At 43.5% G+C, this 27500-nt stretch overlaps 2 protein-coding genes across 3 annotated transcripts in view; both read left to right on the top strand.

The window, feature by feature from the left end:
* Positions 1–2009, top strand: part of insra (insulin receptor a) — a 158128-nt gene extending 156119 nt beyond the window's left edge. Inside the window, exon 23 of the mRNA XM_045205955.1 lies at positions 1–2009. This exon is cut by the window's left edge and continues 505 nt beyond it. The gene's annotated coding sequence lies outside the window, so the exon portion shown is untranslated.
* A 17209-nt stretch (positions 2010–19218) lies between these two features.
* The window catches only part of LOC121535410 (rho guanine nucleotide exchange factor 18-like), a 39517-nt gene continuing 31235 nt past the window's right edge, over positions 19219–27500 (top strand). For both annotated transcript variants that reach the window (XM_045205954.1, XM_045205952.1), the window contains exon 1: positions 19219–19452. The gene's annotated coding sequence lies outside the window, so the exon portion shown is untranslated. The remainder of the gene's footprint in view (positions 19453–27500) is intronic.

Raw genomic sequence — 27500 nt, 5'->3', positions numbered from 1 at the left:
TAACAGAACATTATATGGGGTAAGGGTCTAGTCCCTCCTAACAGAACATTATATGGGGTAAGGGTCTAGTCCCTCCTAACAGAACATTATATGGGGTAAGGGTCTAGTCCCTCCTAACAGAACATTATATGGGGTAAGGGTCTAGTCCCTCCTAACAGAACATTATATGGGGTAAGGGTCTAGTCCCTCCTAACATAACAGTATATGGGGTAAGGGTCTAGTCCCTCCTAACAGAACATTATATGGGGTAAGGGTCTAGTCCCTCCTAACAGAACATTATATGGGGTAAGGGTCTAGTCCCTCCTAACAGAACATTATATGGGGTAAGGGTCTAGTCCCTCCTAACAGAACATTATATGGGGTATGGTATGCCCATCCCTTTCCCTCACACAGTTTTTTGTTTTGTCGTTTTATATAGATTATCACTTGTTCAGAGGCCTCCTGGAAGTGTTACAGCACATATCTCAGGACATTATTGCTCTCTGTTGTCAAGACGCCACCTTCATTACACTACAGTATGTAGCCATGTTGTCCAATGTCCACCAGGACAGAACACACAACCAACCACACAGACACTTTTTGTATTCAAGAAAGACGAACCTCCCTCCATACTGCTTCTCTCTTGTCCGCAATCATTTTTTTTGTTTTATATTGCCAAGTTTCCACGAATGGGGTGGCGGAGGTAGAAATCAACTGTGAAAATAACTCAACTTTGGGTCAACCTGAAGGCTGCTAACCCAAGGACTCTCCAAACTTTCCCTTCCCCAGGCTGAGGCTCCCTCCCTGGGCAGCTCAGCCCTCACTGGGTCCCTGGGTCTCCCTGGGCCATGGAGGTCCCCCATGGGGTCGCTCAGTGTAAAAGTGCCCTTTTATCTCTCTGTCTGTGACCTTTATCTAATGTCATGGAGCTGTCTCTGTCTGTGACCTGCATCTAATGTCATGGAGCTGTGTCTCTGTCTGTGACCTTTATCTAATGTCATGGAGCTGTGTCTCTGTCTGTGACCTTTATCTAATGTCATGGAGCTGTCTCTGTCTGTGACCTGCATCTAATGTCATGGAGCTGTCTTTGTCTGTGACCTTTATTTAATGTCATGGAGCGGTCTCTGTCTGTGACCTGCATCTAATGTCATGGAGCTGTCTCTCTGTGACCTGCATCTAATGTCATGGAGCTGTCTCTCTGTGACCTGCATCTAATGTCATGGAGCTGTCTTTGTCTGTGACCTTTATCTAATGTCATGGAGCTGTCTCTCTCTGTGACCTTTATCTAATGTCATGGAGCTGTCTCTCTGTGACCTGCATCTAATGTCATGGAGCTGTCTCTCTGTATCTTTGTACTCTCGAGTTGTCAAGGAACGACAGACTTTCTGAGACTTTAGAACTAGCTAACTTTTGGATGGATGAATGTGTCAAATCCATATTCGAATCTTCTAACAAACTTTATCGATCCACTGGAGAAGGTTGTTGTCATCTCTCCTCACACTCTGCAGTATTACAAACATCACACAGAAAGAATTAACAGATTTCTCTGGGTATATTTTTTTATTTATTTAGGTTTCATTTTCTCATTTTGAGTTTTCACATTTACAGCTGAAGGATATTAAAAAATCTGTTTGAGAAAAGAAAACATTTTTACAAAAAAAAACAAGTTCCTCAGATGACCAATAGATGCTTCTTTTGATATATTTTAGTGGGTATAGAAAATATAAATATATAAATATATTATTGATGGGGTTTTTTGTACATAGTTGTTGACATTGTCTTTCATGAGGTATTTTCGGTCTGTAGAAAAACATGTTTGTCTCTCTATGTTTTCTTTTTTCTAATCCAGAAATCATACTAATAATCATTTGGACTTGTGATCAACCAGCAGCACTTGGTCTTTCGTCTCCGTATCAGATGCACAGTAAGACGGGAGGATGTTGGCTTGGCCTGTTGATATCTAATCAAACTGTCTGCTCTAGATAAATAAAGCAGCGTGGTGCAACATAACAACGCTCTGTCTCGCTCTCCTCATGCGTCTGTTGTTCTTTACTATGTCGGTTATTATGTCATGATGTGGTTAATGTGTGTACAATTGATCTCGGAGGGAGGTCTTTGTGTATTCAATATATATTCACATACATCTAAAGGCTTAACAACATTCTTATAAAGGTGCTATGCCAAGAAAATGTCATACGTACACTGTTTTGCTTTTGACCAAGCATTGAATCGTATAGCAAAAGAGTATTGAAATAGTTTGGACATTGCAGTGTAAATGGAAGGGGAAAATGGAGGTTTCAAAATGCATACAGTACCAACAAGCCAATTCATAGCCTGCAGTGTCTGATTTCTACCACACAGGGGCAGTACAGTCCAAGGTCAGTTCAGGGTAATCTTTACACACAGTTCTGGTGACTGCAAAACAAGGTCCACCACATTACTCTCACATCTCAATAGATCCACATATTTGTTTTCTAATCAACAATAATACTAATTCAGGTGTTGTTGCATTGGTGTCTGTTCGTGACAAGGAAAAAGGCTATTGGTGAGTGGTGACAGTGTTTCTGTGCAGCACACATATACACACAGCTGACCTATAAAACGTAAACAGAACCCAAATGTCATCTGACGGTTTATCAGCAGATCAAAGATGCTGAGTGCTATATAAACCTCCAGACTTGGCTCCGACATCACTGTACATTACATTTCTGTAATGCTTGGTCTCGTTGAAATCCTTACAAACAAATTTGCAAAGCCGTCAGAACAGAATCTCAAAAAGATAGCTATCCGTTTATTTTCTACTCTAGTATGAAAAGGTTTTTCTTGAGAATCTTCTGCAGCAGTAGCAGACTGCAGGACAGGTGATAAATACTGTGAGGTATAGGTGGTGTCCTCCCTGACTTCCTGTCTGTCTCCGAGTCTACTTCCTCCACTGGTCCTTCTCTCCATGGCCCTCCGTCTGTCCACTGTTCCCCCTACCCTCTTCCTTCTCCTTCTTCCCCCTTTCCTCACCCTTCTGCCTCCCCCTCCTCTTCTCCTCACTCTTCTGCCTCCCCCTCTTCTTCTCCTCACTCTTCTGCCTCCCCCTCCTCTCCTCCTCACTCTTCTGCCTCTTCTTCCTCTCCTCCTTCTTCCCCTCGTCCCCCCAGATGATGACCTCGTCCCAGCCGTCCCAGCATGCCCAGTACTGGTCGTCGGCCCACGACACGCTGCCCGTCATGCTCACGCTCTTCTTCCGGCGGAACGGCATGGGGCATCTGTCGGCATGCAGGGGCAAGTTGCTGTACCAGCGTACCGTGTCGACCCCCCTGGGGCCCCTCTGTCGTCCCCCACCTTGAGGCATAGGCGCCAGGGCCCTCTTGTCTGGCCCCTTCACGGGGCTCTGCTGATGAGCCTCCCCCTCCTGGTTCTCCCCACTGGTTCCACCGGGCTGGGACAGGGCAGGGTGGGAGGTGTATGGGGTCCACTCCTCCCTCTGCTTCATCGGAACCCTCCCTACACCTACACCCCTGCCCGGGGCGTTGGCTCTTTTGGCCAGTATCTCTGTCCTCCCTCCTGCAGGCAGCTTGATCACCACAGTGGACTGCTCACCCGGGGCCTCTGTGCTCCTGCAACACAGCTCACGGCCAATCCCTGTCACCCTGTCCACTGTCCTCCCAGCCCCGGCCCCAGGAGCCACAGGCTCCCTCCTCAGGATGGTGACTCGGGCAGGGTCGGGGCCCCAGTAGGCCTCCTGACCCCCAGCTCTGCTCCTCCTGAGGCCCACTGGCTGGTTGATGGTGTCCCCACAGCCATGCTCTGCACTAAGGCCTTTCACCGGGCCACTCATGCTCCTGGCTATGTCCATGTCCCCCTGGGCTGAGTGTTTTCTCCTCTTGTCCACCATCTTAAAGTCTCTCTGGTGCCCACCAGCCTTCTTAGCCAGTGAATCCCTCTGCTCTAGAGGTGTGCTACTATGGCACTCCATGTTTCACTGTCTGTCAGTCTGTCCAATTATCTGAATGAATGCACAGAAATTACTTATTTAATTACATTTGGAAAGTTTGACAGTTGGAAAGCTAGGCCTAATTATTTTTGTTTACTTCAACAGCTAACTTTATTAATGAAAAATGTTAAGCAAGCTACTGTAGGCTAGAGAATCAATAACGTTACAGGCATATCCAACCTAAATTCTTGACATAGGCTTAACTATTTGCACATTTATATTGAACCTAAACTTAATTAACTATGTAACTTCAAACTTTCACAGTACCTGTGCATGTTTCCTGATGTGGAGAGATGTTGTGATTGAAGAAAAAAATTGCATCATTTCTCAATCATCTCGTTTCCATGGTCACAAACTGAGATGACGCGTGTCAAGGACCGTTCCAACACAGCTGTGGATAGTTCTAGAATGATGTCACTGGTTGATAATCAACCCAATGCCCGTTGACTCCACCTCATTTTCGAACGTTGCTATGGACACAGCCAAACAACGGACGTGATAGAGTCGACTTCTGCTTTACTCCCCTACTGCAGCTTGCTGATGGCACATTTTCCAGAGTAAATAATTTGATAGTCAATTTGTAGAATATAAAAGGCAAGTAAACAAGTGTAAGTGTATGTGTAATTTTATATTCATTTCAGTCAAATTCGCCAACGTTAGCTAGACTTACTAGTAGGCTAGTTGTGTTGTGATAAAAACGTTAGTTGTGCTGTGTCTGAGTTAAGGCCTGCCCATTCAGCAAGCCAAGAACTATAACGATAACTATGATGATAAACTATTGTCTACATAACTATAAAACGTTGGTGGGTATGTGTCCACACTACAGGAACGTTGATCATGTCATTGCCTCGTTGCTCAAATGGTTTGCAAGTGATTTCCATTTTTCTAATGGTTGTCAATACCTTTGGGTGTTCTTTTTCACTGTGCTCATCTCTGTATGTCCTATTTGGTATTTATTAGGGTCTCCATTAGCCGCTGCAAAAGCATCAGCTACTCTTCCTGGGGTCCACATGGAACATGACATAATACATAGTACAGAACATTATTAGTCAAGGACTGAAATACAACTATTTGCAATGCATCAGTGCAACAATGTTATCATAGCTGGCCAAAGGTGATCATACCAGTGCACTTTCTCTCAACTTTCCCCAACATGCATTTTCTATGCTGTAGGCCTGTTTTACATTCAGCAATTAGCAAGAGCAAGCTTGCTTCTTTCTGTGAATAGTATAAAAAAATTATCAAAATGTCCTATAGCTTTTGTAGCCTATAGCTTTTCCTGAGATTTCACGAGAAGAGGAATGTCCTATTGCAGAGAGGTATGTGTACCCTATAGCCTGTTGCGCACGGGAACAACTGTAAGAGAGAAGCTAGTGTGTGTAGCCGAAGTAAGAAGCTAAATATTCTAGATATTAGGCCATTCAGTAGCTAAATATTAGGGCTATAGGCTAAATATTTACCTGTCAAAGTGCAAGAATAATAAGTTAACCGATTTAAGAAATGGCAGATCTGTAGTGCGTTTCTCCAGGCTGCGCTCTATGGTCCCCGGGCACGCGAACACGCCACTTGATTAGGCCTAGGCCTGCGTTTTTATACAAGAAAATGATTATACCTGGGCTACAACAACACAGTGCAATGAGGAATGCATTATTCTTATCAAGTGAATACACAATTATTGTAAACCGTAGAGATGTAGGTTAACATAACCTCTCACAAGAGGACTGAGCACGCCCCCATTCTCATCGACGGGGCTGTAGTGGAACAGGTTGAGAGCTTCAAGTTCCTTGGTGTCCACATCACCAACGAACTATCATGGTCCAAACACACCAAGACAGTCGTGAAGAGGGCACGACAAAGCCTATTCCCCCTCAGGAGACTGAAAAGATTTGGCATGGGTCCTCAGATCCTCAAAAAATTCTACAGCTGCACCATCGAGCGCATCCTGACTGGTTGCATCACCGCCTGGTATGGCAACTGCTTGGCCTCCGACCGCAAGGCACTACAGAGGGTAGTGCGTACGGCCCAGTACATCACTGGGGCCAAGCTTCCTGCCATCCAGGACCTCTATACCAGGCGGTGTCAGAGGAAGGCCCTCAAAATTGTCAAAGACTCCAGCCACCCTAGTCATAGACTGTTCTCTCTGCTACCGCACGGCAAGCGGTACCGGAGTGCCAAGTCTAGGTCCAAAAGACTTCTCAACAGCTTCTACCCCCAAGCCATAAGTCTCCTGAACAGCTAATCATGGCTACCCGGACTATTTGCACTGCCCCCCCACCCCATCTTTTTACGCTGCTGCTACTCTGTTAATTATTTATGCATAGTCACTTTAACTCTACCCACATGTACATATTACTTCAACTACCTCAACTAGCCGGTGCCCCCGCACATTGACTCTGCACCGGTACCCCCCTGTATATATAGCCTCCCTACTGTTATTTTATTTTACTTCTGCTCTTTTTTTCTAAACACTTTTTTGTTGTTGTTTTATTTTACTTTTTTATTAAGAAATAAATGCATTGTTGGTTAAGGGCTGTAAGTAAGCATTTCACGGTAATGTCTACACCTGTTGTATTCGGTGCATGTGGCAAATCAAATTTGATTTGATTTGTGATGGAGTCTTGACCAATGTTCCCTCTTAATTTTTTTCGGCACTGAGCATATTTCCGGTCTGCTGAGAGCAAACTTGAACATTGTGACATTTCTGTGCAACTTCCGGCGTGCGTTTACTGTGAACACTAAGGATGTACCCGCTTTAAATTACAGTTTGCCTACAGTAGGAGCAAATGTGTGGTGTTCAATGTAGGTCTACACTTTTTTGTTGTTTTATTCAACTTTTTTATTAAAATTAAATGCACTGTTGGTTAAGGGCTGTAAGTAAGCATTTCACTGTAATGTCTGCACCTGTTGTATTCGGTGCATGTGGCCAATAACATTTTATTTTATTTGTTTCATGCCGAAATAACTACATAGGCCAACAGCTTAGGCCTGATTATGAAACAATTTGGCATATCAAAAAGCTGATTAAAAAGCATGATCATTACACAGGTGCACCTTGTACTGGGGTCAATAAAAGGCCACTTTAAAATGTGCAGTTTTGTCACACATCACAATGCCACAGATGTCTCAAGTTTTGAGGGAGCATGCAGGAATGTCCACCAGAGCTGTTGCCAGAGAATTGAATGTTCATTTCTCTACCATAAGTATGTCTGAGGAGTACTTCTGTCTGTAATAATGCCTTTTTGTGGGGAAAACTCATTCTGATTGACTAGGCCTGGCTCCCCATAGCTGCACCCCTGCCCAGTCATGTGAAATCCATAGATTAGGGCCTAATGAATTTATTTCAATTGACTGATTTCCTTATATGAACTGTAACTCAGTAAAATATTTGAAATTGTTGCATGTTACGTTTATATTTTTGTTCAGTATAGTATCCCATAATTCCTTTACAGATATTAAGATAGATTAAAGACAAATTAAAATATATCCTAATTGGCAGATTATAATTTTTTTTTGAAAAGCCATTTGGTGGTTTCTCTAGCCATTGATGTAATTACAACTTTTGCAAAGATCTCAGGTTTAAATCTGAATTTGAATAAGTGTGACATTTTTGCATTGAAAGGTACTATGTTGTCTTGACAACCCCAAATCGATTTGCTCCCAATTAGATAAGACACTGTTTAACTTTATATGGAAAAAATAAACCTCACAAAGTGAAAAAAAATATGTTCTTAAACAGAGTGTGTGAGGGCGGTCTTAATGTATTAGACCACTACTTTTAACCAAATCTTTGGATAAAGCATTACTTTAAAGACCCAAACAGCTTTTGGTTTATAATACCAAATCTTATTTTCAATCAATTTGGTGGCTTAAGTTTCCTTTTGCAGTGTCCTTATGCAGTTGAAAAACTTACTGTTAAACTGGCTGATTTCCACAAACAAATGCTTTAATTGTTGGTTCCTTATATACAAACATAATTTCCCCCCTCATAAGTATGTTATATGGAATAATCTTGTCATAAAATATAAAAACAAGTCACTGTTTTTAGAACTTTGGTTTAGGAAGGACGTTTTACTTGTGGGCCAGCTGCTCAACTCAGATGGACATCTGTATACATACAATGAGTTAACGTATGAGCTCCCTGTCTCACCAAAGGAATATGAAATGGTGTGTAAAGCAATACCAGATGGTGTTCTAGCCCTTTTGAAACAAACTGTGGTCAATACAGATCCATCACTTGTAAATTCAACCATAGTAGTTAAGTGTCTCAATTACTTATTTTTTAATTGTTTTATAATTCATTAATTAGAGAAGCTTTTTATGACAGTGATGTTCCAATAGCTAAATGTAGGTGGAACTGGCAATATGTTGTAAATTGGCCAAAGGTATGGACTTTATCATACAAATATGTGCTCACAAACAAAGTGAAGGACACACTCTTTAAAATAGCTCGTAGATATTACCCGTCCAACGAAAGTATTTGTAAATGTATTAGAAATGTTGATGATGATGACTTGGGCATTTGTTTTTCCAGTGTGTGTACGTGACTACGTTCTGGGTGGATCTTTGGCTGGACTTGGGTAAAATATTTAGTTGGGACATCCATCTTCAAGCTTGTGATGTTCTCTTTGTTATTGATAATCCAGAATTCTCCACTAACGAAAAGTATGTGATAAATTTGATTATAATTCTTGCTAAATATCACATCCATACAATGAAAATGTTAATGAAAAAAAAACATCTTATTCAATATTTTAAGGTAGACTTACATAATTACTTTGCCACATTATAGTATGCTCTGTAAGAATAAAGTTTTGAAATCAATTGATACTCTTAAGCTTTTCAAATTTCTTTGACTGTAAAAACCCTGTATGTGTGACGAGTACACGAAGAGGCAGGACGCAGACGCAGGAATTAACAAGGTCAAGGTTTACTTAAACAATGACAAAGAGAAATAACAAAGAGAGTACACGACACGAAGCTAAACAATTACATTTACATTTACATCATTTAGCAGACGCTCTTATCCAGAGCGACTTACAAATTGGTGCATTCAACAATCACACACAACATCATAAGGAACAGTCCAGGGCTAAATAGGGGTGGTGATGACATCATGAGGCCGCATGAGACCCATGCGGCGGCGCACAATTGGCCCAGCGTCGTCTAGGGTAGGGAAGGTAATGGCCGGCAGGGGATGTAGCTCAGTTCGTAGAGCATGGCGTTTGCAACGCCAGGGTTGTGGGTTCGTTTCCCACGGGGGGTATGAAAAAAAAGTAATGTATGCACTAACTGTAAGTCGCTCTGGATAAGAGCGTCTGCTAAATGACTAAAATGTAAATGTAATGAGGTGCAGGTGCCCTGGAGGTGTTAGGGTGCGTTGGGTTTCCATTCCGGTGTTGCCGAGGTACCGGCGAATCAGAGCACCGGAGGGGAGCAACGGGAGGAGACGTTTTTGTGTTTATATGTTTGTGATGTTTTATGTTACTTTTTTAAGAAGGATGTATCGATTTTTGTAACACATTTGAATTTGTATCCTTCAAAATGTATGGAATTTCAATTAAAAAATATATTTTTAAAAATTCACATACCAGGAAGTAAAAGCAGGAAGTGTACGATTCAATCTTTGCTGTGATTTGTTGAGTCAACTCAACTGACATTACAAAACATACAGTCGTGGTCAAAAGTTTTGAGAATGACACAAGTATTGGTCTTCACAAAGTTTGCTGCTTCAGTGTTTTTAGATATTTTTCTCAGATGTTACTATGGTATACTGAAGTATAATTACAAGCATTCCATAAGTGTCAAAGGCTTTTATTGACAATTACATTAATTTTATGCAAAGAGTCAATATTTGCAGTGTTGACCCTTCTTTTTCAAGACCTCTGCAATGCTGTCAATTAACTTCTGGGCCACATCCTGACTGATGGCAGCCCATTCTTGCATAATCAATGCTTGGAGTTTGTCAGAATTTGTGGGTTTTTGTTTGTCCACCCGCCTCTTGAGGATTGACCACAAGTTCTCAATGGGATTAAGGTCTGGGGAGTTTCCTGGCCATGGACCCAAAATGTCGATGTTTTGTTCCCCGAGCCACTTAGTTATCACTTTTGCCTTATGGCAAGGTGCTCCATCATGCTGGAAAAGGCATTGTTCGTCACCAAACTGTTATTGGATGGTTGGGAGAAGTTGCTCTCGGAGGATGTGTTGATACCATTCTTTATTCATGACTGTGTTTTTAGGCAAATTGTGAGTGAGCCCACTCCCTTTGCTGAGAAGCAACCCCACACATGAATGATCTCAGGATGCTTTACTGTTGGCATGACACAGGACTGATGGTAGTGCTCACCTTGTCTTCTCCGGACAAGCTTTTTTCCGGATGCCCCAAACAATCGGAAAGGGGATTCATCAGAGAAAATGACTTTACCCCAGTCCTCAGCAGTCCAATCCCTGTACCTTTTGCAGAATATCAGTCTGTCCCTGATGTTTTTCCTGGAGAGAAGTGGCTTCCTCGCTGCACTTCTTGACACCAGGCCATCCTTCAAAATTCTTCACCTCACTGTGCGTGCAGATGCACTCACACCTGCCTGCTGCAATTCCTGAGCAAGCTCTGCACTGGTGGTGCCCCGATCCCGCAGCTGAATCAACTTTAGGAGACGGTCCTGGCGCTTGCTGGACTTTCTTGGCCGCCCTGAAGCCTTCTTCACAACAATTGAACCTCTCTCCTTGAAGTTCTTGATGATCCGATAAATGGTTGATTTAGGTGCAATCTTACTAGCAGCAATATCCTTGCCTGTGAAGCCCTTTTTGTGCAAAGCAATGATGACGGCACGTGTTTCCTTGCAGGTAACCATGGTTAACAGAGGAAGAACAATGATTTCAAGCACCACCCTCCTTTTAAAGCTTCCAGTCTGTTATTCTAACTCAATCAGCATGACAGAGTGATCTCCAGCCTTGTCCTCGTCAACACTCTCACCTATGTTAATGAGAGAAACACTGACATGATGTCAGCTGGTCCTTTTGTGGCAGGGCTGAAATGCAGTGGAAATGTTTTTTTGGGGATTAAGTTCATTTTCATGGCAAAGAGGGACTTTGCAATTAATTGCAATTCATCTGATCACTCTTCATAACATTCTGGAGTATATGCAAATTGCCATCATAAAAACTGAGGCAGCAGACTTTGTGAAAATTAATATTTGTGTCATTCTCAAAACTTTTGATCACGACTGTACATTCCATTGCATGAGCCACATCAGTAAGCATCGTTTGAATGAACATTCTACGTTACCATGGCAAGCCAGAATCAATTGATAGAACGTTCCAAATTACCATGGAAATTATTGCATCACAATACCAGGCAGCCATTGCGAGTGTAGCCATGAGTTTACCAGTCAAATTGCCAGGGTTAGAGCTGCCAAGTCCGTTCTATTCATTATATTTATATGTTTCTTTCCAACAACCAATGAGCAACTCCTCTGGAAATCCAGCTGCATACTGAACATTGAGATTGCCGAAAGGCCAGTCTCTTTGACAAATTACAGGAACGTCAAGGTGTGGAATGTTAGCTAAAAAGACTGGTACCCAGACTACATTGACAACACGATTCTCAACTTCTGGGTCGCGACGGGATGTTATGAATTGGTCGCGAGTGTCAAAATAATGTATTTTTTAATGAAAATACTAGTCTGAATTTAAACTAAAAAACAAGTTAGAAAGTGTGTAGAAATGATAATGTACGTATATTTTTTTATAATTTAACCTCTGAACTATTTTTCTTCAATCACAGTATTTTCAATATATATATAGGCCTATAGGCTATATAGAGTTAGCCTATTAGCAGAGTACAGGGGCGGTGTGTTCAATAGGGCGATATGGGCGACGCACTGCCAAACGGGAAAAGGAAGGGATTTTTTTTCTAATCAATTATATCACGGCAACAGTAGTTATCAGTGTTCTAATCTGATCTGACTGCCACTAAATGTCAAATCAGGCTAAAGTCGTGCTTCAAATGGCCCCGCCCGTTTTTGGGGCGATTTCAGTCATGTTGAAAATCGCCTAGAAGTCTGTCATAGACTCCCATGTAAAATCTATTTTTTTCAAATTTCAAAGCTTTCAATACAATCTCTATGGGTGTCTGTGGGCTTGCACTTACGCGCTTTCGTCATACGTGACGTAACCATGAACGTAACTAAGAAAATAGCGGCTAGCAGCGTCTCTGTTGCGACCTGCAGTGTGGCGTTATCTTATGTTTTTAATTTGTACACTTAGTGGCGTTATTTTATGTTTTTAATTTGTACACTTAGTTTACAAACATTCTGCCAACCATGGATTTCCAGTGGTGGGTTTTGGACTGATCTTGTTGATCGTGTACATACCCGCTACGAACGGGCTAAATAATGAAAACGCTGCTGGCAGCGGAATCCAATACAGCTGGGAGACTTGGCTGGATGACAGAGTCCCGGACAGAGAAGTGGAGCCGGCCGGCTTCACCCTGGTCAGAGCGGACCGCGATCTGACACAGGGAAAATCGATCCTGGTAAGAGAGCGACTCTGTACCCCCGACATTGAACTGCTTTCTGTGTCACTGCGACCTTACTATCTGCCCCGTGAGTTCCCCCAATTGTTTGTTACCGTTGTGTACTGTTGATAATCACAAGTTTACTGGAGAACTGAGACCAAGTAGAGACTTTGGACAGGGTGGATATGGTATAATAAAGGCAGTTTATTCAGAGGTAAAGATATCTGGAATCGCGTGCACGGACTCGTTCGTCAAACTCTTAGGGAGCTATCTGAAGAGAGCCCCGAAAACATTGTGTGCAGACATTTTATACAATAAATGATGTAGGTTGAATCTAGTAGTTCTGATCTTCTGATTGGTCCTGATGAGTTGGGCGAGGTCCCCTCCACTGTTGCATTGGCTCTGAGTCGGGTTCTCTGTCTTCAAATGTTCAGCCTAAAGAGAGGGGATTTTTGTGTGTGTGTGTGTGTGTGTTTAACAGTGATGATGTGTGTGTGTGTGTGTGTGTGTTATCAGTGATGATGTGTGTGTGTGTGTGTGTGTGTGTGTGTGTGTGTGTGTGTGTCCTCAGAGCAAGAACTCGTGAGTTGGAAGAACTGAGAGACCTATGGCGTGGGTGTTGTCCTTGGCCACCTGCTGACAAGGCTGACAAGATAGGACTCTTTTGTCCATTGTTATAGGATAGGAACAGCATTGATTGAAAACAAACGCCCAACACAAAATGGGTCATGCACAAGATTTTAGTCAGACCAAGCTATAACATTATATATTTACTACGACAGTACATTCAACCAAAAGCTAATATAACAAAGGCATCAGAGATTATTTATAATCTGTCACAGAAACTGGAATCCATCTCCCCAGATCAGTCAATAAATGCTTCTGGTATTGACTTATATGCTGCCCCTGTCTTCATGTTGTTGCTGGACATATCTTTTTTAAAATGTGTGTAGGTCACCTAAATCATCAGAAAAATTGCCCCTCCTGAGAATTTTTTCAGGAGCCGCCACTGGCAGAGTATTAGCAGAGCTTGTGGTCTCAAACCAGGGAGTTTAACATTCTTCATCATGGGCAAAATTGAATTATTGACAATGAAAAAGTTTCATTGTCATATAATTGGTACATTTACTATCAATATAGCATTACAAATAGTTTTCCAGATTGCATTTAGGTAAAAATCGAATTGCCATGCGAATATTGGATAGCGACTGAGACAACCTGGTTCAATTTGGGTCACGAGGCAAAACCAGTTGAGTGCACTATATAGGCCAGTGGTCAGTGTTGCCAACTATTCAGTAAGGGAAGTAGCTATTGGCTGTCCTAAAAGTCGCTAGAAGTCGCTAAATGACGTCATCACCATAATTGGCCATGTGCATGTAATTGTGATGGACCCTGTAGTAGAGAGGAACAGTGGCGGCTCCTGAAAAAATTCTCAGGGGGGGCAATTTTTCTGATGATTTAGGTGACCTACACACATTTTAAAAAAGATATGTCCAGCAACAACATGAAGACAGGGGCAGCATATAAGTCAATACCAGAAGCATTTATTGACTGATCTCAAAAGTGTTGGCTTACCAGGGTTGGTGGAGCCCTCAGTTTCATCTTTGCCTCGCAAAGCTAACTCAAACACTCCGCAAAACTTCACACACTGGATTAGCCGGCTGAGGATGTGGCGGTTCTTGCTAATGTCGTAGTAAATATATTTGTTATAGTGAATATGGAATATGATATGTTGAGTAAAATGTTGTGCTAAGATCTATTTAGGTCAGGAGCTGGTTATAAGTTCTGTTCCTATCCAATAACGATGGACAAAAGGGTCCTATCTTGTCAGCCTTGTCAGTTTCAGTTCTCCAGTAAACTTGTGATTATCAACACTAACCTCATCGTTGTGGCGGCGGACAGCTAGCCTGTATCCCTCATCCAGTTGAGTGGGAATGTTCACTCTCCCCAAAGCAGACAATCTCAAACAGCTATCCATGTGGGTCTTTGACAGCTCATGTTTCTTAATCTTTCCTGAAAGATGGTGCATGTCCGTTACACACCAGTCGCTGTCCAAGCGGTGCTGTCTGCCGTGCCGCCTTCAGGGTGAAAGAGTAAGCAGGGGGTAGCAGAAGACTGCATTAGCTACATCGCAGCCTGCTAGCCAGGTTTTTCGTTCGTACCAATTTTTTGGAAAATCCTCGGGTGTAGGACTTCCCCCTTTAGTAGAAACCTGTTGAATTATTAAATTTGGTCTGGGAGGTCCTAATTGTTTCGTTGCCAATTTATCTTCATTTGTTCGCCGACAAAAAGGAACTTCTTTCAAAGACACAATCGAGTTGCACTGAAGCCTAGCCATTTTGACAGTAATAGTGAATTGATTGACGCTGCTACCCGCTCTTTTCTTAGTTACGTTCATGGTTATGTTACGTATGACGAAAGCGCGTAAGTGCAAGCCCTCAGAAACCCATAGAGATTGTATTGAAAGCTCTGATATTTGAAAAAAATAGATTTTACATGGGAGTCTATGACAGACTTCTGGGCGATTTTCAACCTGACTGAAATCGCCCCAAAAGGGGGGGGGGCATTTGAAGCACGACTTTAGCCTGATTGGACATTTAGTGGCACTGTGGCAGATCAGACGTCTAGATTACAACACTGATAACTACTGTTGCCGTGATATAATTGATTAGAAAAAAAATCCCTTCCTTTTCCCGTTTGGCAGTGCGTCGCCCATATCGCCCTATTGAACACACCGCCCCTGGAGAGGAATAACGTAGTGGGAGAGACAAAAAGGGAGTAAAAAACACCCTACATTTACATCCTGCCCTGAATGTAAACCAGGGCGGGATCAGCCAGCAGCGGCTTCCCGCATGAGCGATTCATTTGCAGTCTGGACGCGGTGGGGTGAACATCTCCTGCTCTGACTGCAGCTGGGAGGGACGGCTGCGCAAGGACTGGGCCGGCTGTGAGTGCTTTGGGACGGGGTGGGGCCTGTGAGTTTTGGGACGGGGGTGGGGCCCACGGCAGCACCCGCTGCTCGCTGAGAATAGTAAAAACGATACGTGCTTTCACGTCAGAGTCTGCAAAAGTCTCTAATAACACCAGAAAAAGTCGCTAGATTTGTCGCTAGTCACTTTTTTGAAAATGTGTGGCTAGAGGGGTCTGAAAACTCGCTAAATATAGCGACAAAGTCGCTAAGTTTGCAACACTGCCAGTGGTCACCAATCAGACTGATCTTCAAGGCATTCCTAGTCGATCAACAAACATTTCTGTAGAAAAGCCAAAGATAAAGGCATAAAGGCTTGCACTCATTTTTTTCATGTTACGCTATTGGCGGCAGGTGCACTTGATTCAGATGCAGAAAGAAAAAAACATCAGTCCACTAATATAAGACTAGTAGGCGCAGTGCACTACTTCTGTGAAAAAATTTAAACTAAATGTATTTGTATTTGAGTATTTACCAACATTTGTAACTTGAGTCAGACAATTACCTGTACAAAACACTTAATCTGATAATACTTGTAGAATATAAAAATATTTGCTTGCTATACAGTACCAGTCAAAGGTTTGGACACACTTATTCATTCAAGGGTTTTTCTTTATTTTTAATATTTTCTACATTGTAGAATAATAGGGAAGACATCAACACTATGAAATAACACATATGGAATCTTGTAGTAACCAAAAAAGTGTTTTTGAGATTCTTCAAATAGCCACCCTTTGCCTTGATGACAGCTTTGCACACTCTTGGCATTCTCTCAACCAGCTTCACCTGGAATGTTTTTCCAACAGTCTTGAATGATTTCCCACATATGCTGAGCACTTGTTGGCTGCTTTTCCTTCACTCTGCCGTCCGACTCATCCCAAACCATCTCAATTGGGTTGAGGTTGGGGGATTGTGGAGGCCAGGTCATCTGATGCACCACTCCATTACTCTCCTTCTTACACAGCCTGGAGGTGTGTTTTGGGTCATTGTCCTGTTGAAAAACAAATGATAGTCCCACTAAGCCCAAACCAGATGGGATGGCGTAACACTGCAGAATGCTGTGGTAGCCATGCTGGTTAAGTGTGCCTTGAATTCAAAATAAATCACAGACAGTGTCACCAGCAAAGCACCCCAACACCATAACACCTCCTCCTCCATGCTTTACGGTGGGAACTACACATGCGGAGATCATCCATTCACCCACACTGCGTCTCACAAAGACACGGCGGTTGGAACCAAAAATCTCAAATTTGGACTCCAGACCAAAGGACAAATATCCACCGGTCTAATGTCCATTGCTTGTGTTTCTTGGCCCAAGCAGGTCTCTTCTTTTTATTGGTGTCCTTTAGTAGTGGTTTCTTTGCAGCAATTCGACCATGAAGACCTGATTCACACAGTCCCCTCTGAACAGTTGATGTTGAGATGTGTCTGTGACTTGAACTCTGTGAAGCATTTATTTGGGCTGCAATTTCTGAGGGTGGTAACTCTAATGAACTTATCCTCTGCAGCAGAGGTAACTCTGGGTCTTCCATTCCTGTGGTGGTCCTCATGAGAGCCAGTTTCATCATAGCGCTTGATGGTTTTTGCGACTGCACTTTAAGAAACTTTCAAAGTTCTTGAAATGTCCTGTATTGACTGACCTTCATGTCTTAAAGTAATGATGGACTGTCGTTTCTCTTTGCTTATTTAAGCTGTTCTTGCCATAATATGGACTTGGTCTTTTACCAAATAGGGCTATCTTCTGTATACCCCCCTACCTTGTCACAACACAACTGATTGGCTCAAACGCATTAAGAAGGAAAGAAATTCCACAAATTAACTTTTAAGAAGGCACACCTGTTAATTGAAATGTATTCCATGTGACTACCTCATGAAGCAGGTTGAGAGAATGCCAAGAGTGTGCAAAGCTGTCATCAAGGCAAAGGGTGGCTATTTGAAGAATCTCATATATAAAATATATTTTGATTTGTTTAACACTTTTTTGGTTACTACATGATTCCATATGTGTTATTTCATAGTTCTGATGTCTTCACTATTATTCTACAATGTACAAAATAGCACAAATAAAGAAAAACCCTTGAATGAGTAGGTGTGTCCAAACTTTTGACTGGTACTGTATGTTTTCCAGTTTCTTGAAATACTTTGCAAATGCAACTTATTTCTATTCATTACTTTTACATGTTAGTAGATTATCTTATCCAGAGCAACTTACATTAGTGAGTACATACATTTTCCCCGTGGGAATCGAACCCACAACGCTAGCGTTGCAAGCATCATGCTCTACCAACTGAGCCACATCATCACAAACCGCTTGAAATCAAATTGTATTTGTCACATACACGTGTTTAGTAGATGTTATTGCGGGTGTAGCGAAATGCTTGTGCTTCTAGCTCCGACAGTGCAGTAATATCTAACAAGTAATATCTAACAATTTCACAACATATACCCAATACACACAAATCTAGTAAGGAATGGAATTGAGAATATTTACATGGACGAGCAATGACAGAGCGGCATTGACTAAAATACAGTAGAATATTATAGATTACAGTATGTACATATGAGATGAGTAATGCAAGATATGTAAACATTTCTTAAAGTGGCCAGTGATATCAATAGGCAGCAGCAGCCTCTCTGTGCTAGTGATGGCTATTAAACAGTCTGATGGCCTTGAGATAGAAGCTGTTTTTCAGTCTCTCGGTCCCAGCTTTGATGCTCCTGTACTGACCTCGCCTTCTGGATGATAGTGGGGTTTGTATTATTAGAAGCTCGTTGTGTCTATTTTAATATCGAGGAGTAGGCCTATTTCACATTCGCTGGTCATAGGAACAACATGAATTTGTGCCGGAGGCAGATGCAGTGCGACTCGAATTTAGCCATCAGGTGACCGGTCAGTCTCACCGGAGGAAAGGAAGGACAGAGCACTGCATCTGCTCTCTCCCTCCCTCCGCTGAGACTAATAAATACCATGTTCAGAACAACTGGGAACTCGGATATCTCCGACTTCAGTGTGTTCATGAAAACTGGGAACTCGGAAAAAAACGGCACCCGACTGGGGAAAATCGTTTTGCACGGTCATCCAACGCGGAAACTCAGGCATATTTCGAGAGCTCCGACACTCCGACCTGAAGTTCACTGACGTCATGATTCGACAAAAAAAAATCTGAGTTCCCGTTTGTCTTGAAAGCACCAACACCATCATAATATGACGTTATGCACTATCAGTCCAGTAAAATAAAAAAGCTAATTATTAGCAAACTATTTCAATTTATGCTCAGCTGTGCCTCGCAAGTGCTACACCAACTGATCTATTTTGTTATCAAAGCTCATTCCTACAGAATTGTTTTTATTAGGTTAATGTTACATTTTTTAATTCATGTTTGAAAATATTCTGAGCGGTAGATCTCGGCTTGACTGCGAAAGTGATCTTGACTCAGAAAAGGTTGGTGACCACTGATACAGGCCTATATATTTAATTTTTATTTAATTTTAATTTTTTAAACATTGCCTACCAACATTATTGTACATTTTGTTTTCTAAAGCGAAATGGGTGTCTCTGTAACAGGTCTAGCGGAATTAACTTGTGGAATGTGTTGTGTTCAACCATTAACGGACAATGGCCCCCAGAATGCTTTGAGAAGGAAGAAAACTGGGGCGTATTCATTACACCGATTGTGTTGCAAAACGTTTCTTATACGGAAGCGAACGGAACGAAACGGGGAGGGATTTACCTGAATTTGTTCAATAGAAACTCTCGTTTTAGTTGCAAAACTGTTTGGACTAATGATTACACCCCTGGCTCCTTGATCCAACGCTGGACGGGAATTTTCATTGCTTCATTTTTGTTGTTTGATCACTTGTCGCATAGGAAGCATTACCTTCTACAGTGAAACGTATGTAGCCAATACAATTGTATCACTTTCCTCTGGAACTACGTAGCAGTAGATACAAAGTCAAACTTTTTTTGAACCACGGCTCGCATTGGGCTCGATTTCGATCGAGGATGGGGTAAGGATTGATCGAGCGGTTTGATGGCGTATTTTGTCGATTATCTTTCACAGGGAAAGGAAATTGTTATTGTTGATGTACTCCGGTCAGGTTACATAGCCTACAGTATGTGAAACTGGCAGATTACATTGTTGCTCGGTCAACTAGGTGCTATAAAAACGTTATAAAATTGGAAGCCTATGTTGCCTATAATTATAACTTTCATTAACTTTCCGAAAATCCACGACATGTGTTTTGCTAACTGTAATGAAATACATTATAGACATATGCGTTGTACAAAAATATTTCTAACTTTAATGCAACATTCAAACTTCTGAATATGGCTGTCTCTCCAAGACATCAAAGCTTAGATGTAAACATACACCTACCTCTCTAAACATTCCCCTCCACTACTGAACATAACACCTGCCATTCACACTCCTGACTATTTCCTGTTATTAGGTGAAGAGGTTCTACACCTGTTCAGTCACTGTGCTGGATCCTATTGAAACCTAAAACCTCTGCCTCTGTGTTGAATACAGTACAGGACATGACATTAGAAAGACAGATCCTTGTGGATTGTGCCTCTCCTATAATTATTCAGGTCAATGTGTTTTCTCCAAGAACACAGTAGCATTCCATACATTCTCTCTTTTTTTCATGGATAATGTCCTGTCTCATGATCATCATGGACCTTGCTAGAAGACCTGACACTTCTCAGATGGCACTTGAACATGTGACATTGTATAGCAGTGTGTGTGTGGAAAACCAGTCATTAGGGAGGCTGTATTTAGTATTTTCCAGTCTGTCCCCTGCAGAACCCCTGATGGGAGCAGGTCACATGATTATAATTAGGCCTAGCTAACTGTGCTGAGACTCACACACACACACACACACACACACACTCAAGCACACCCCTCACATCATTCTTACCCAGCCTAAGGATTTAGACTCTCGCCATGAGGATTCGCCGCCACAGTCCACACACGCAGAGAGAGAGAGAGAGAAAGTGACCGAGGGAGAGAGAGAGACCGAGAGAGTGACAGTGAGAGAGAGGGAGAGAGAGACATGCAGAAGTACAAACATATACTTAGTGTATAAGGCAAAACCCCAAACAATGCATGCAGAGCAGAATTAGGACTATAGCCACTAGTTATCAAAATCCAGAAAAGAGCTGTTAAATACCCACACTTTCCACCACAAAGCCCTCAACTACAGAGAGATAAACCTAGAGAAGCGTCCGCTCAGCCAGCTGGTTCTGGGACTCTGTTCACAAACACAAACAGACCCCACAGAACCCCAGGACAGAAACACATGAGACCCAAACAAATTATGAGAAAGCACAAAGATCACTCTTTGACACACTGGAAGGAATCAACCAAAAACAGAGCAAATTGGAATGCTATCTGGACCTAAACAGAGAGTACACAGTTGCAGAATACCTGACCACCTGACTGACCCCAAAATTAAGAAAATCCTTGACTATGTACAGCAGTGGAGGCTCCTCAGAGGAGGAAGGGGAGGATCATCCTCCTCAGTTAATTTCAGAAAAATTAAATTCTGAAACATTACAAATGTTATCCTTTTTAGATAAAACTATACTAAGTATATTCACATCACCAAATAATTGACTAAAACACACTGCAATAAAGGTCTACAGTAGACTCGACAGTACTCTGTAGGGTAGCACCATGGTGTAGCCGGAGGACAGCTAGTTTCTGTCCTCCTCTGGGTACATTGACTTCAATACAAAACCTAGGAGGCTCGTGGTTCTCACCCCCTTCCATAGACGTACACAGTAATTATGACAATTTACGGAGGACGTCCTCCAACCTATCAGAGCTCTTGCAGCATGAACTGACATGTTGTCCACCCAATCAAAGGATCAGAGAATGAATCTAGAACTGAAAGCATAAGCTACAGCTAGCTAGCACTGCAGTGCATAACATGTGGTGAGTAGTTGACTCAAAGAGAGGGAAAGACCATAGTTGAACAGTTTTGAAGAGAGAGATTACAGATTATCTTTCACTTTCTTAGCTAGCGAATGCAGCTAGCTAGTTTAGCCTCCTCAAACAGAGAGGAATGCTATGTTAGCTAGCTGGCTATGGCTATCCAACACTGGAACTCTTCCAAGTCAAGGTAAGCTTTTGGTTTTATTAATTTATTGTCACCGGGGCCCGCCGGTGTAACTGCTAAACTGCTTGCTAACTGTACACTGTACTGCATGATTGTAGCGGGTTTACTAATGTGTTAGTTCTAGTAGCTATGTTGACTATGGTGTTAGCTAATATGGTGACAACGATGTAGGCTGTGTGTAGCGGTTGGCAGTTATGATATGAAAGTTTGGCTTGGAAACGTTTTTTCGCCTTGTCACAGACAGCTGATGTATTGTGCACTGAAGTCCACAAGTGAAGGGAAAAGGTGAGAGGAGGAGAGCGCGTAGATGCGAGAAGTAATTATCCAACGATCAAAGGGATTATTCTATTTGTATGTGGCTGCTATGAAAGTGAGCTGTGTTTGCGTGTGGTCAGGGGTGTATTCATTCCGCCGATTCTGTTGAAAAAAACGTTTCTTATACGGAAGCAAACGGAACGAAACGGGGATAAATGGGGACCTGAATTTGTCCAATAGAAACTCTAATTTGCAACTGTTGGACTAATGATTACACCGTAGTTCAGCTAGATGAAGGCAAGATTGTGCAAGGCGGTACTGGTACCTTTATTACTAAACATTTTCTCGACATGTGCACCTGCGTTGTAAACGTTCATTCATAGGCTAGGTTGTAGCAACCTCATGATGGGTATAGGGACAATTTGAGTATCATGTAGTAGCCTAAACCTGTCAATGTTACATTGAGCTGGGTGAATGGAATATGAATGACAGTCATCCAATATGCTGTACAGTAATAGAAATAAGGCCGTGCTCATGAATTTTTTTTATAATCTTAAACGGCACCGACCGCCACTGATGTACAGACTCAGTGAGCATAGCCTTGCTATTGAGAGAGGTCGCCATAGGCAGACCTGGCTCTCGAGAGAAGACGGGCTATGTGCCCACTGGCCACAACATGAGGTGGAAACTGAGCTCCTCAGTTTCCTAACCTCCTGCCAAATGTATGACCATATTAGAGACACACATTTCCCACAGAACCCACAAAGAACTTGAAAACAAATCAAACATTGATAAACTCCCATATCTGTTAAGCGAAATACAGCAGTTTGCAATCACAGCAGCAAGATTTGTGGCCCGTTGCCATGAGAAAAGGGCAACCAGTGGAGCTCAAACAACATTGTAAATACAACCTATATTTATCTGTTTATTTATTTCCCCTTTCATACTTCAACTATTTGCACATAGCCAATAATATAACATTTGAAATATCTATATTCTTTTAAAACTTTTGTAAGGGTAATGTTTACTGATAGTTTATTTCCCTTTTGTTTGTCTATTCCATTTGCTTTGGCAACGTAAACATATGTTTCCCCTGCCAATAAAGCCTTTTGAATTGAGAGTGAGTGAGAGAGAGAGACTGTGAGAGAGAGAGAGAGCGAACAAGAGAAAGGAAGAGCAGGGAGATGGAGATATACTGTAGCTAGCTCCTGTTAATCAGTAAACAGTGTGTCAAGGCCCCTGCCATGTGGTCATGAAGGGAGAATGCTGAACATTTACTAACTAGTTACGGTGTACTGAGGCTTTCATCAATTGGTCTGGACCAGGCCAACACAGTGTGTATTTACCGACGGTGTTAAATCAGGTTTTCTGGACATAACAAAAGGTGTCCCACAGGGATCCATTATTGGTCCGTTTCTTTTCACTATTTACATTAACAATATTGGTCTATCTGTACAAAAAAAAAAAAAAAGTCACCTGTATGCAGATGACACTGTGGTGTTTGCTATTGCCTCCGCAGCTGACCAGGCTCTGTCAGAGCTTCAGTTTGCCTTTAGTGCCCAGCAGAAAGCCTTTGTTGAACTGAAATGGGTACTTAACACACGTAAAACCAAGTATATGTTATTTTTACATTTACATTTACATTTTAGTCATTTAGCAGACGCTCTTATCCAGAGCGACTTACAGGAGCAATTAGGGTTAAGTGCCTTGCTCAAGGGCACATTAACGTCATTTAGCAGACGCTCTTAGCCAGAGCGACTCACAAATTGGTGCGTTCACCCTATAGCCAGTGGGATAACCACTTTACAATTGGGGGGGTAGAAGGATTCCTTTATCCTATCCCAGGTATTCCTTAAAGAGGTGGGGTTTCAAATGTCTCCGGAAGGTGGTGAGTGACTCCGCTGTCCTGGCGTCGTGAGGGAGCTTGTTCCACCATTGGGGTGCCAGAGCAGCGAACAGTTTTGACTGGGCTGAGCGGGAACTATGCTTCCGCAGAGGAAGGGAGCCAGCAGGCCAGAGGTGGATGAGCGCAATGCCCTCGTTTGGGTGTAGGGACTGATCAGAGCCTGAAGGTACAGAGGTGCCGTTCCCCTCACTGCTCCATAGGCAAGCACCATGGTCTTGTAGCGGATGCGAGCTTCAACTGGAAGCCAGTGGAGTGTGCGGAGGAGGGGGGTGACGTGAGAGAACTTGGGAATGTTGAACACCAGACGGGCTGCGGCATTCTGGATGAGTTGTAGGGGTTTAATGGCACAGGCAGGGAGGCCAGCCAACAGCGAGTTGCAGTAGTCCAGACGGGAGATGACAAGTGCCTGGATTAGGACCTGTGCCGCTTCCTGTGTAAGGCAGGGTCGTACTCTCCGAATGTTGTAGAGCATGAACCTGCAGGAGCGGGTCACCGCCTTGATGTTGGCGGAGAACGACAGGGTGTTGTCCAGGGTCACGCCTAGGCTCTTCGCACTCTGGGAGGAGGACACAGCGGAGTTGTCAACCGTGATGGCGAGATCATGGAACGGGCAGTCCTTCCCCGGGAGGAAGAGCAGCTCCGTCTTGCCAGGGTTCAGCTTGAGGTGGTGATCCGTCATCCATACTGATATGTCTGCCAGACATGCAGAGATGCGATTCGCCACCTGGTTATCAGAAGGGGGAAAGGAGAAGATTAGTTGTGTATCGTCAGCGTAGCAATGATAGGAGAGACCATGTGAGGATATGACAGAGCCAAGTGACTTGGTGTATAGGGAGAAAAGGAGAGGGCCTAGAACTGAGCCTTGGGGGACACCAGTGGTGAGAGCACGTGGTGCGGAGACAGCTTCTCGCCACGCCACTTGGTAGGAGCGACCGGTCAGGTAGGACGCAATCCAGGAGTGAGCCGCGCCGGAGATGCCCAGCTCGGAGAGGGTGGAGAGGAGGATCTGATGGTTCACAGTATCAAAGGCAGCAGACAGGTCTAGAAGGACAAGAGCAGAGGAGAGAGAGTTAGCTTTAGCAGTGCGGAGAGTCTCCGTGACACAGAGGAGAGCAGTCTCAGTTGAATGACCAGTCCTGAAACCTGATTGGTTTGGATCAAGAAGGTCATTCTGAGAGAGATAGCAAGAGAGTTGGCTAAAGACGGCACGCTCAATAGTTTTGGAAAGAAAAGAGAGAAGGGATACTGGTCTGTAGTTGTTGACATCAGTGGGGTCGAGTGTTGGTTTTTTGAGAAGGGGAGCAACTCTCGCTCTCTTGAAGACGGAAGGGACATGGCCGGCGGTCAAGGATGAGTTGATCAGCGAGGTGAGGTAGGGGAGAAGGTCACCGGAGATGGTCTGGAGAAGGGAGGAGGGGATGGGGTCAAGCGGGCAGGTTGTTGGGCGGCCTGCAGTCACAAGTCGCAGGATTTTATCTGGAGAGAGAGGGGAGAAAGAAGTCAAAGCATAGGGTAGGGGCAGTGTGAGCAGGACCAGCAGTGTCATTAGACTTAACAAACGAGGATCGGATGTCGTCAACCTTCTTTTCAAAGTGGTTGACGAAGTCATCCACAGAGAGAGGAGGAGGGGGATTCAGGAGGGAGGAAAATGTGGCAAAGAGCTTCCTAGGGTTAGAGGCAGATGCTTGGAATTTAGAGTGGTAGAAGGTGGCCTTAGCAGCAGAAACAGATGAAGAAAATGTAGAGAGGAGGGAGTGAAAAGATGCCAGGTCGGTAGGGAGTTTAGTTTTCTTCCATTTCCGCTCCGCTGCCCGGAGCTCTGTTCTGTGAGCTCGCAGTGAGTCATCAAGCCACGGAGCTGGAGGGGAGGACCGAGCCGGCCGGGAGGATAGGGGACACAGAGAGTCAAAGGATGCAGAAAGGGAGGAGAGGAGGGTTGAGGAGGCAGAATCAGGAGATTGGAGGGAGAAGGATTGAGCAGAGGGAAGAGATGATAGGATGGAAGAGGAGAGAGTAGTGGGAGAGAGAGAGCGAAGGTTGCGGCGGCGCATTACCATCTGTGTAGGGGCAGAGTGAGTAGTGTGGGAGGAGAGCGAGAGAGAAAAGGAAACAAAGTAGTGGTCGGAGACTTGGAGGGGAGTTGCAGTGAGATTAGTAGAGGAGCAGCATCTAGTGAAGATGAGGTCAAGCGTATTGCCTGCCTTGTGAGTAGGGGGGGACGGTGAGAGGGTGAGGTCAAAAGAGGAGAGGAGTGGAAAGAAGGAGGCAGAGAGAAATGAGTCATATGTGGACATAGGGAGGTTGAAATCCCCCAAAACTGTGAGGGGTGAGCCATCCTCAGGAAAGGAACTTATCAAGGCGTCAAGCTCGTTGATGAACTCTCCAAGGGAACCTGGAGGGCGATAGATGACAAGGATATTAAGCTTAAATGGGCTAGTGACTGTGACAGCATGGAATTCAAATGAGGAGATAGACAGATGGGTTAGGGGGAAAAATTGAGAATGTCCACTTGGGAGAGATGAGGATTCCTGTACCACCACCCCTCTGACCAGATGCTCTCGGGGTATGCGAGAACACATGGTCAGACGAGGAGAGAGCAGTAGGAGTAGCCGTGTTTTCAGTGGTGATCCATGTTTCCGTCAGCGCCAGGAAGTCGAGGGACTGGAGGTTGGCATAGGCTGGGATGAAGTCAGCTTTGTTGGCAGCAGAACGGCAGTTCCAGAGGCTGCCTGCGACCTGGAACTCCAGGTGAGGGGTGCGTGCAGGGACCACCAGGTTAGAGAGGCAGCAGCCGCGCGGTGTGGTGCGTTGTTTGTGTAGCCTGTGCAGAGAGGAGAGAACAGGGATAGGCAGAGGCATAGTTGACAGGCTGTAGCAAATGGCTACAAAAATGCAGAGGAGATCGGAATGAAATGAGCTAAGCATCTGGGAGAGGAGAGAGGGGGGCCTCCCTCACCAAAAACTTCTACCTCAGAAACTAAAATTGTTTCACTGAACCACCCGAACAAAAACTCTCCCAACTTCCACCTTTAGAAATCAGAAATTGTTGTGAACCACAGTTGTTCAATGTTTAAAGGAATAGACTCAACCCACTTTATTCAGCTAGCTAACTATGACACCATAGCTGACTAGCATGCTAGCATCCAATAACACACAGTTTAACACACAGTTAAGCACCAATACATGGTCACAACAAACCACCAATAGTGTGTTAACTAGCTAACTAGCATGCTAGCATCCAGTAACACACAGTTTAGCACAAACACTTGGTCACAGCAAACCACCAATAGTGTGATAACACACTAAACAGATCATTCGTGTCTGTGTCAAGTTCCTTTCATGACGCAGCAATGATTCAACGTTGGCTAGCTAGGACAAGTATATTGTAATTAGCTACTACCGTACAGTTCGCTGGTCGTGTTGGGTAGCTAGCAATGGCCACTGTGTTGACTTTGTTTGAAGAACGGCTAGCTAGCTAGCTTCGTGCTACACCCGGCACACAATGGCTACTGTGTTGACTCTGACTCTGTTCGAAAAAACGGCTAGTTAGCTCGCCGTGCTACAGCCGGCACGGCGGAAGACACTGCCAAGACACAGTAACTACCCACGATACCTAGCTATGACGCCGTAGCTAACTAGCAAGCTAGCATCCATTAACACACAATTTAGCACCAATACTTGGTTACAACAAACTGCCAAGAGTGTGTTAGCACACTAAACAGATAATTCATGTCCGTGTCTAGTTCCTTTCATAACGCATAACGCAGCAAAA

This window comes from Coregonus clupeaformis, chromosome 21 (assembly GCF_020615455.1).
Source record: "Coregonus clupeaformis isolate EN_2021a chromosome 21, ASM2061545v1, whole genome shotgun sequence".
Taxonomy (NCBI): domain Eukaryota; kingdom Metazoa; phylum Chordata; class Actinopteri; order Salmoniformes; family Salmonidae; genus Coregonus; species Coregonus clupeaformis.
The sequence above is the reverse complement of the archived record's forward strand: the minus strand, read 5'-3'. Positions and strand labels throughout refer to the sequence as shown.